The following is a 9,870-nucleotide window of genomic DNA, read 5'->3' on the forward strand; positions in this document are numbered from 1 at the left end:
TGAGGATACGAGGTTCACATACACAGACAACTACCTTGTTAAGGGAGAGACAGTTGCCTCTCGGGAGGGGCGGACAGGGAACATGATATCCGCTCCATAACTCTTTGGCACGGTGAAGACTGCCACCCGTGCCTTTCGCTTTCTTTCTACCCATCATCCTTCAAAGTTGGGGGGGAGGGCGTTACTTCCCTTGGAGGGTTTTCTACTGGTCACCGACTCTTGGTCCCTTTGTCTTAGGCTAGACTTGCATCACAGCTCCCCATTTGGGGGGGTGCCAAGTTGGCGCTGTTGTCTTGCAGTGGGCGTCTGAAAGTAAGAGTCCTCTGGGAGTAGACTATCCTAGGATAGGTGGTGTGTGGTGAGGCTCTGGGTAGGGCCCCAACAATTGCATTCATTCAAATTCTCCGTACTGCTTCCCTCGTATGAGAGGAAAATGGCGGAATGGCCGTCGCGAATGACATTAATAATAGTTTAGCCTTAAAATAAAAGTGGAACAACTTTACATTATAAAAGTAAATTGTTGCATGTTATGCCTTTTGGGGCATTAGGCTATAACTTTGCAATTTATGGATTGTTTTGTGGCTATAAACTACTAGCGAGCTGCTGATAATAGTTTTGTTTTAAAAGCAATTCTCAAGTCTTACAACACTCAATATAAAAGTATTGTTTTACGTTAGGCATTTTTCATTAGGCCATAACCTAAGAAAGGGCATCTGTGCAGTGGCGGATTTAAGGGAGGGGCACTAGGTCATGTTCCTTCCTCGGAATGGCTATAATAATAGAACATTGTTTTCTTTCAATAAATCGTTCTTAGTAGCAAATTTGCTGAGGGTATGATTATTGTTCAACAATAACAACAAAAGCCACTGCATGTGTGTCTGAGTTTTTTGAGCCTTTGAAGGAAGTTACCTCTTTTGTTTCTTCTCTAGTTCACCCAAGAAGTTTTTTCAAGATTGGAACTGGGCTTTTATTTAAAGGTCAAGACAAGTGATTTTTGTCTTTCCTCTCTCTAGGGTCTAGAGATTTCTAGACCTTCTTGTTGAGATTTTGAAAACCCTAGTTGTCTCTCTTAGACAGTAGATGAAGGTCAAGAGGGAGATGATCCAGACTGTTCTTTCACCCATTCTCCAGGACAATTGGATAGGAGCTTGGATATGTGGGAAGTTTTCTTCCAGATCCTTGTCCAAACTCAAGAGTCTGTGCTTGGCCTCTCCGTAACACTTCAGGTTGTTCCCAATTCCTAGGCTTCCCTGCATTTGTCTTCCCGTTGTTGTCTGGGCATAACTTCAGTCTTTATGTATCGACTCACTTCATCATTACTTTCAAGAAAGGAGCTTGAAGGCTCTTGACAGTAAACACAGTTGGATAACTCAATGTTGTTTCTTAGCCCAAGTGTTCCCAGTGTCAGCATCAACCATTGCTTGTTCCTGCTGACCCTTGACCATGAACCTCTACCAGGTGTAGTGGAGCAGATTACATATATAGTGTAGGTGAACAGATTATATAATGTAGTGGGAGGGATGTCAATCAATAGAGTGACTCAAGTTATGTAATTGCAGACTACTATTTATCTGCAGTGCTATAGGAAGTTCTCACTGTCTGCAGTCAGAGGCAACAGAAAAGCCCTCTCACACGTGCGAGAATGCAAAGGCATTGAAATGAATGCTTTTAGGGAGTTCAGAGATTCCTTTACCATTTTTAGAAAGGCTTCCTTATAGAACTATCAAGTTGCTTCATGGGACCTATCAAGTCCTTCAAAGCCTTCAGAGCCCCATTACAGTTGCTATTTTTACACCATTGGCAACTTGAGGCCTGTGTTGTGACAGATGGACAAGTCTTAGAAGAGGGAGATTTCTGTTATCTTAGGAACACAACTTTGAAGGAGTAGTTTAGAAAACAGTAAGAGAGAGTACCTCTGATTCTGGACAAAATGGAGAGTGATAGTAGATTTGGAGATTTCAAAATGGGTGACCAATAATATCATGACTTGAATATGGTGGGAAGATTTTACTATATTACAAGTGATGAATTAGGAGAGAGATGGTTATCAAGAGGGTGGTAAAAGATTGAGGTGGTTTGGATATACGATGAGAATAGATGGGGAATAGTTGGTCAGGAAAGCAGTGGATTTGGAAGTAGCAGAAAGACTGAGGAAGTCATGGAGCAAAGAGACAGATGAAGAAATTGACCTGATGGGAGTACAAACAGGAAGAGCACAGGACAGAGAAGAATTGGGAGAACTCGAGTCTAAACTCTGTAATAGGAAGACTGGTTTAAAAATGCCACCCACAGTAGAATCTGTAATAGGAAGACTGGTTTAAAAATGCCACCCACAGTAGAATCTGTCAGGCATTCACTTACTCCTGGGGGGGGCCTTCAGCGACCACTGTTTTGCACCTATCTTATCACAAAGGCACATGGCTAGTATTAAGATTGTACCACTACTCCACTTGCTATTCTGGCCTTGATGTTCCTTATTGCAGAAAGACCATCTTTTTTCCCAGTGAGAACCTTCTGCCACTACGGAAGTTGATACATTTCCTCTCATTTGTATATTAGCTGAGGAAGCAAGTCTCCAAGAGTACAGTACAGTGGTACCTCATTTGTTAAAGTTTCCTATGTTGAACATTCCGTTTTTAACAGAAATTTTTGAAGAAATTTTGTTTGTCAAGCAAATACTCTTACTTCGAACTGACTGATTGTCTTGTTTATACTTGCACTCAGCGGCCTACCACATCCTACTGTTTTTTTCTTGTATTATATATAGTTAATGATAACCATATTCAACAAAATAAATAAAAGAATAAAGCATTTCACTGGAAAATTTAGCATAAAAGTGAACAAAATCATGGAGGAAGCTTTCATATTGTGAGGAAAGAAGAGGCAATAAAAACATTACTATGTACATAAAAGTGTGATAACAATTCACACAAAAAAATAAAAGGGAATTTCACAGTTAATTTAACATTATGATAAAATATAAAAACAAGCAAATGCAATATGGTAACAATAAAAGATAAAAAAAGTTTTATTAGAGCACTGGCTCTAGTAAGTTCAGTGCTCTGAGTGAGATGTTATATAGTTTAATGATAATCATATTCAACAAAATCAATAAAATAATAAAAGCATTTCACAATAAAATTCAGCATAAAAGGTGAACAAAATCATATATCACCACGGTTACGCACAGCTGACTTTAGGTAGAGGGAGGGAGCGTTCATATTATTGAGGAGAGAAGGGAAGAGACAGCAAAAAGTAAAATTTTACTTTATGTATTTAAAAGCAGTATTTAAAATTTTACTTTTATGTATTTAAAAGCACATCAAAAAGATATAAGAAAGGAATTTCACAATAGATTTAACATAATTATAAATTATAAAACAATCAAATGCAATATGTATAGTAATAAAAAATTAGAAAACAGTCTTGCTTGAGCCAGTGTTCAGTGCACTGAGTGAGACGAGAGGGAGGGGATGGTTGTGGGTTATTGGGTGGGAGTGGGGGTCTGCTTCCCACTTGGGCTGGGTGATTATTCTCTTAAACATTTCTTCTGTTTCATTCACTTGCATGCAATTTGCTTGAATCACTTTTTTTTTTATTACGGTAAATACCCATTGAGTGACACTTGCTTTTTACAATTTTTTAGCACTTTAAAAGTAACTCTGTTCCTTAATAAGTACATTGGCGCCATGTTCAGCTTCTGAGTGCCTTGTCAAAAGTTATTTAATCTCTTTTTCCTTTTCTTTTGTGCACTCTATTCTTACTATACCTATTTATTTCCAAAATCCTGTTTATTTAAAGTTCTGCCATTTGCCAACAGTAAGTTTATGTGTTGTGACATAATTAATCTCTTTCTTGCACTTTAGATTCAATTGTAAACACATCGGATATCTTCTTCTTTCCCACCGTTATCCCTACATTAAAGGGCCGGTTGCATGATGTGCCTTCTCCACTGCCTTCTACCAAAGGCATCATCCTCCACCAACTCTCTTCTCTCCATATCTTCCATCACTTTATCTTGCCATCTAATTCTCTGTCTCCCTCTCGATCTTCTGCCTCTAATAGGTTCCTCCCAACTCCTCTTCACTCCCTCCTCAACACATGCCCATACCATCTCAATCGTGCCTCTCTTATCACCTTTGTAACCTTTACCAAGTATGCCCTTCTTATTTTGGCATTTTCCAATCTCTCAAGCAACGATATTCCCATAATCCACCTCAGCATTTTCGTCTTTGTTCTTTCAATCTTTGCTTCCTCTTTTCTTCTTAGAGCCCATGTTTCTGATAACATACATTAACACTGATCTTATTACTGTGCTGTAGATCTTGACTTTTAGCTTGATTGACATTTTCTTATCACATACTACTCCAGCTACCTCTCTCGACTTCCCCTCAGTATCACATCCTCCCTCTTGACTTAAAGTAGATCCTAAGTATTTAAACTTTTCCACTTGTTTTATAATTGAGCCTCTTCTTTCTTATATTGCTATTCTGCCTCTATCTTCCCAACTGCTCACCAAAACCTTGATGGATCAAACAAAACTGAGGGAAGGCATACACCTCCAGGTTGACCTATTCTATCCTATTGTTAAGACCAAAGGTTTGTAGCTATGAAAAATACAAATTGTCTTAGAAAATTTGTCATTTTATTTACATTCACCTTTAAGCCACCCCTTTCTAAAAACTCCGGCCACTCTCCAACCCTTCACTGTAGGTCTTCCTCATTATTGGCAGTACATAATCACCAGATCATTGGCGTACAACTCTTACAGCTCTTCATTCCTGATCTCTTCACTTAACACATCCATGAACAGCACAAACAAAAATGGGTTTAATGCTGATTGCTGCCCTGGTGTAATCCAAAACTAACTTCCTCTCTCTCTCTCTCTCTCCTCTCTCTCTCTCTCTTTCTCTCTCTCGTCATCTCTCTCTCTCTCTCTCTCTCTCTCTACACACACACACAACCTTTGACTATCTTTGCAAAATGTGAATCAACTTGATTTTTGTCAGACTTGGCCTACAGCGACCATTTTGGTTTCTTCGAGGGGTTCCAATCTTTCCTCCCTCAGTCCCAGCTGGCCGCATGCCATTTTTGCCAAACAGTTCATAGATTGAACACAGAAACAAAATTTTTCAAAAATTTTACGTTGTATAACACACTGTTTAATTACTTTACCTTCTTATTTAATTATTAGAACACATTAATAATGAAAAAAATTTTGAAAGGGAGTTTTTTGGAGTGGGTTTGAACAAATTATCCTGATTCCTTTTTATTTCTTACAACAATTACATTTCGACCAGCCTTCTGGAACAAATTATACGTTCAAACCTGAGGTACTACTGTATCATTATAGCAGTGGGGAGAGGTCATCCGTTAAGCATATGTGGAGATGTCTGAAAATGAGACTAGCCAGGGAAAATTGTGCCTGAGATGAGGACACACTCAATTGGCATTCAAGAGGAGCATGTAGATTAACAGTATCTTGCGTAGATTGTGTCAGTATCATTCAGTTTTACATTAGGACTTGCCAAGCAATTACATATAGCTACAAGCTTCCTATCACAGCAGTCAAAAATTCAAATTTACCGGTGGTCCACCATCACTAGTGTGAGTGAACAAGACTCACCCACTTTTGGGAACAATAGGTACAAAACTGCAGAGCACTGCAATTAGTTTTCTGCTGGCGCCTGAGTAACATTGGTGATTCTTTGGCAGTTGCTTTGTCATATTTTGGATATTTCCAGATTTTTGGTGGTGTATTCAATCAATTTTGTGGTGGTTGTTGCTTAATTAACCCTTAAGAGTGCGGCTGTCGCCCCAGAGCGATGACAGACACTTGTTATAGAAGGGCGAGCGTCAACACTGGTTTACCACCATAGGAAAATGTTTACTCTTAAAATTACTGATCCATTTTCTTTGATTTACAATCAGAAAACCTGATGGAAATATCTAACACCATCTATTGGTGGCGTCCCAAAACATAACAATAACAAAAGAACTCAATGTTTACACCCAGCTGGGTAAGAGATGACTTGTATTTTGTTCATTTATTCGGTATATAAATTCGTTTGTTTTACGTATTAATGCATTTTTTGTGTTATGAATCAATGCTGGTAGAAAGTAATATTTTGATAAGTTACCACAAGCTTATGTAATAGTAAAATGAAGCAAATATAATGGCCAGAATCTAAATGTTATTGTTTGGCCCTTTAACCAGCCATTTAAATTTTCTGCCTTTTAATCGATTATAAATATACTCAAATATATGAATGAGTAATCTATGTATATTTTTATGTTAGGACATTGTTTGGGAAAGGAAAAAATGCATTTTAGAGGGCTAGGCTTCATGGACATTGTTTGGGAAATGATAAATGAGTACTGATTGATTTAGCCAGTTTATTTGGAAAGTGTTGAAAGTTAGTACTGTCTGAGCAATGCAAGCTAAACTCATAACACCAGTCATTATTATTTTTTCTTGCATTTCCTGTCTTGCTTTTGCTTCACATGCAGAGTTGTGTAGGGTAGATTAATTTTGGTTTTCCGCTCTAGTTTTACATTTTTATCTAAGATAATGATTGTTTTATTTGTTTTTGTATCACTCACACAACTATGTAGCCTATGCTTGCTCTGTAGGTTAGCTTAGTTTTCAGCCTGGAAAAGTTTGAATAAGAATTACCGTTTGATCAATGGTTAGTTACCACTGATCAAACAGTAACTCTGATCTGTACCAATTTACATGGTTTTGCAAATGGATTGTTGGAAGGTTATTCAAAAAGGCCACTGTTTGGTAAGAGAAGACTGGAATCACCATTATCAAACAGACTCACAGGCAGGCATTTCATTACTCAATTTGTAAACAAAAATAGCATGCCTGATTGTATTGTTGGCATTATAAATACTGACTGCTGCTTGAAGAAAAAAGGTCAGTGCAAAAGGAGACAAAGGACATATCACTGTGAAACCTGTTCTAACAAACCACCTTTTTGCATTTTGCCATGCTTCAAAATGTACCATATTGTAAGCAAGTACAGAAAGACCTGTGAATGTAAAAAGCTATACAGAAACAGAAACAGTGGATAGTGAAGTTTTGTTTTGAAAATTTCCTAAATGAAAATACCCATTCCGTTTGAGAAGAGATTTTTTTCATATATAATGCACTAAATACTTTTCAATTTCATTCCTGTCTTTATATCATATATAAAAGGTTCTCTCTGTTATTTTCATATAATAAAAATTGAACTGTATAAAATAAAGTTATATTGCAAATTCTTTTCCAGTTTCTTTCAACACTACAAAATCTCAAAAAAGCGATATGTAAAAGGTACCTATTTTACCAAGGAACAATGTTTTTGTACAGTTATTTATCAAGAAATGGTTGCAAATTCAATCCACATGCCCTTTCTTTAGTTTTAGCTCCCCAAACAAAATGCTGGGTCAAGAATTATGTATAATGCACTCCAAAGGTTTTTTTTTTCTACAAAAAAAAAGAAAAAAAAATTACTTTTCAGGACTTTAATCACATTTTAAGAAAAAAATAATGCCAGATATGGAAAATATAGGTCCTATTCTTATAACAACAGGTATATGAAGGCAATTGGAGCAATTTCATTTTTTTATGAAGTTTTACGCACCCGGGGGGGCAGATTCCAAATGCATATTGATGCAATCTAAGGGTTAACTATTGGATTAGACATCATTGTCAGAATCCAGTTCATCTAGTATTAGGTACAGGCAGTCCCTGGTTGGTTTGGTGGTGTTTTGTTGTTGTTGTGGTGTAGGTGATTTCTGTTGTTTTGTTTGGTCATTATTTAGTCAGTCTGTGGCCAGGACAGGGGCAACTGACTACTTGTATACTTTGCAGTCACAGGGTTCATCCATTGCTACAAAGCCCCACTGTTGTAGAGGTGAATTTGGCCAACTTGCCACACCCTACATAGATAAGATAAGTGCTGACTAGAGTCAGTATCTACCTGCAGCAGTGCTCTTATCAGGTAAGGAACAACAATGATTGTTTGTATGCTATTACGTATTTTCTATTCTCTAAGTCATTATCATTAATGATGTTTGAAGTAGAAACTAACCATATCCCACCTTAGGGTCAATTTGGGATTCAGCAATGTTACATATATAAAAATGACATTTTTATATAAAACAACCTTTCATATATACTTGTCAAGTAATTACAAATCAGAGCCCTCCCTCCTCTCCTCATATGAGAAAAGGGAGAAAATAATTTAACACATTACTGAAATTGCTCCTCTTACCCTGAAAGTGGGCGGGGTAGTAGTACCTACACTGACACTAGCGCTACCGTGATTTTCAAAATTTTTAAGCTACTGGCGAGTGAAACTGAATAATGCAATTACTCGGAAAGTATATATAAAATATTATTTTATCATAAAAATGTCATATTCATTACAAAACATATTTCATACTAACCATCAATTTATACAAAGTGCCCAACAACCATCCCAGTATTACACCATTCTACACAAAATAAGGATAACTTCTGCCTAATAATGGTCTAAGGCATTGCATGTGTGAACAGTTGCACATAGCTACTTTGTTTCTTCTGTGTATAAGGCAGAATACACTTCAGGGAACATTTTGAAACTCAAATGAGGACTATGTGTGATTGATGAAAGAGGATGTTTCGTTTTATAAAAACTTCATATTTATGCAGTATTGTAGTGAGAACTGTAAATAAATACTACTGTATCCTATATAAATAATTTATGTTAAAAATACTTTTAGTATATTTTTTCTGGAGTGCCTTTCTTCAAGTCAAAAATACTTTTTGCTATTTTTTCTTGAGTGCCCCTCCTCAAATCTTATAGTGTACAATAATAGCTTTATTTTATGTATGTAATACATACATACATACATACATACATACATATATATATATATATATTATATATATATATATATATATATATATATATATATATATATATATAATATATATATATATATGTATATATATATATATATATATATATATATATATATATATATATATATATATATATATATATATATATATATATATATATACTTAAGAGTACTATTTCATTATTTTTGTAAAATAACTTATACATTGAGATTTAAAGAAACTGATGTTATTTCTGTATTGTTTAATTTGTCATTGATATATTTTTATATTTGTTTAAATTTCACAAGCACATTCTACATCCATGACAAAATATTCATTTGAGTACCAAGCCCAAGTGCACAGCTATGCTCAGAACTCATGCTACATGACTGCATAGGATTTCATTCAAAATTCCCTAGCTGGCAACCTTACATGCTCCATATTTATCTTTATTTCATGCAAAATATGATTATTGCATACAATAAGGCCATAATATGTTTCATAAGAGTGAAATCTGTCATATATTTCAAAACTAAGAAAGTGTCACATGTAGCCAAATATCAGAAAAAAACACGAAACATTTCCAAAACTTTCGTTTACACATCGCTGAAGCATTTGACCAAAATGATGTCGTCATCAAACCTCAGTTCAAATGTTACATAAAAAAACAAAAAAACTTGTCTTAACATTAATATTGCTTCCAAAGCAAGCATAAAATTTGAAAAAGTCCTATTCATTTGATTGCTTTTACACTTCAATGCTGAAAAAATGTAAATATGTATTTACAAAAGTAGAATGGACCCATTGATATCGATGCGTGAGGGGAGTGTGTGTGTGACACAACCATTCAAGTGTCAGTGCAACATCAACTACCTGATGTAACATAGGTCTAAATTGAGTAGCGACAATGAAATTATCTTGAAAACATTTATTTCATATTTGTTTGAGGAACAATTGGATTTTCTTACAAAATTATTTGTTATATTTCTTAAATA

Source organism: Macrobrachium nipponense, chromosome 1, assembly GCF_015104395.2.
Source record: "Macrobrachium nipponense isolate FS-2020 chromosome 1, ASM1510439v2, whole genome shotgun sequence".
Taxonomy (NCBI): domain Eukaryota; kingdom Metazoa; phylum Arthropoda; class Malacostraca; order Decapoda; family Palaemonidae; genus Macrobrachium; species Macrobrachium nipponense.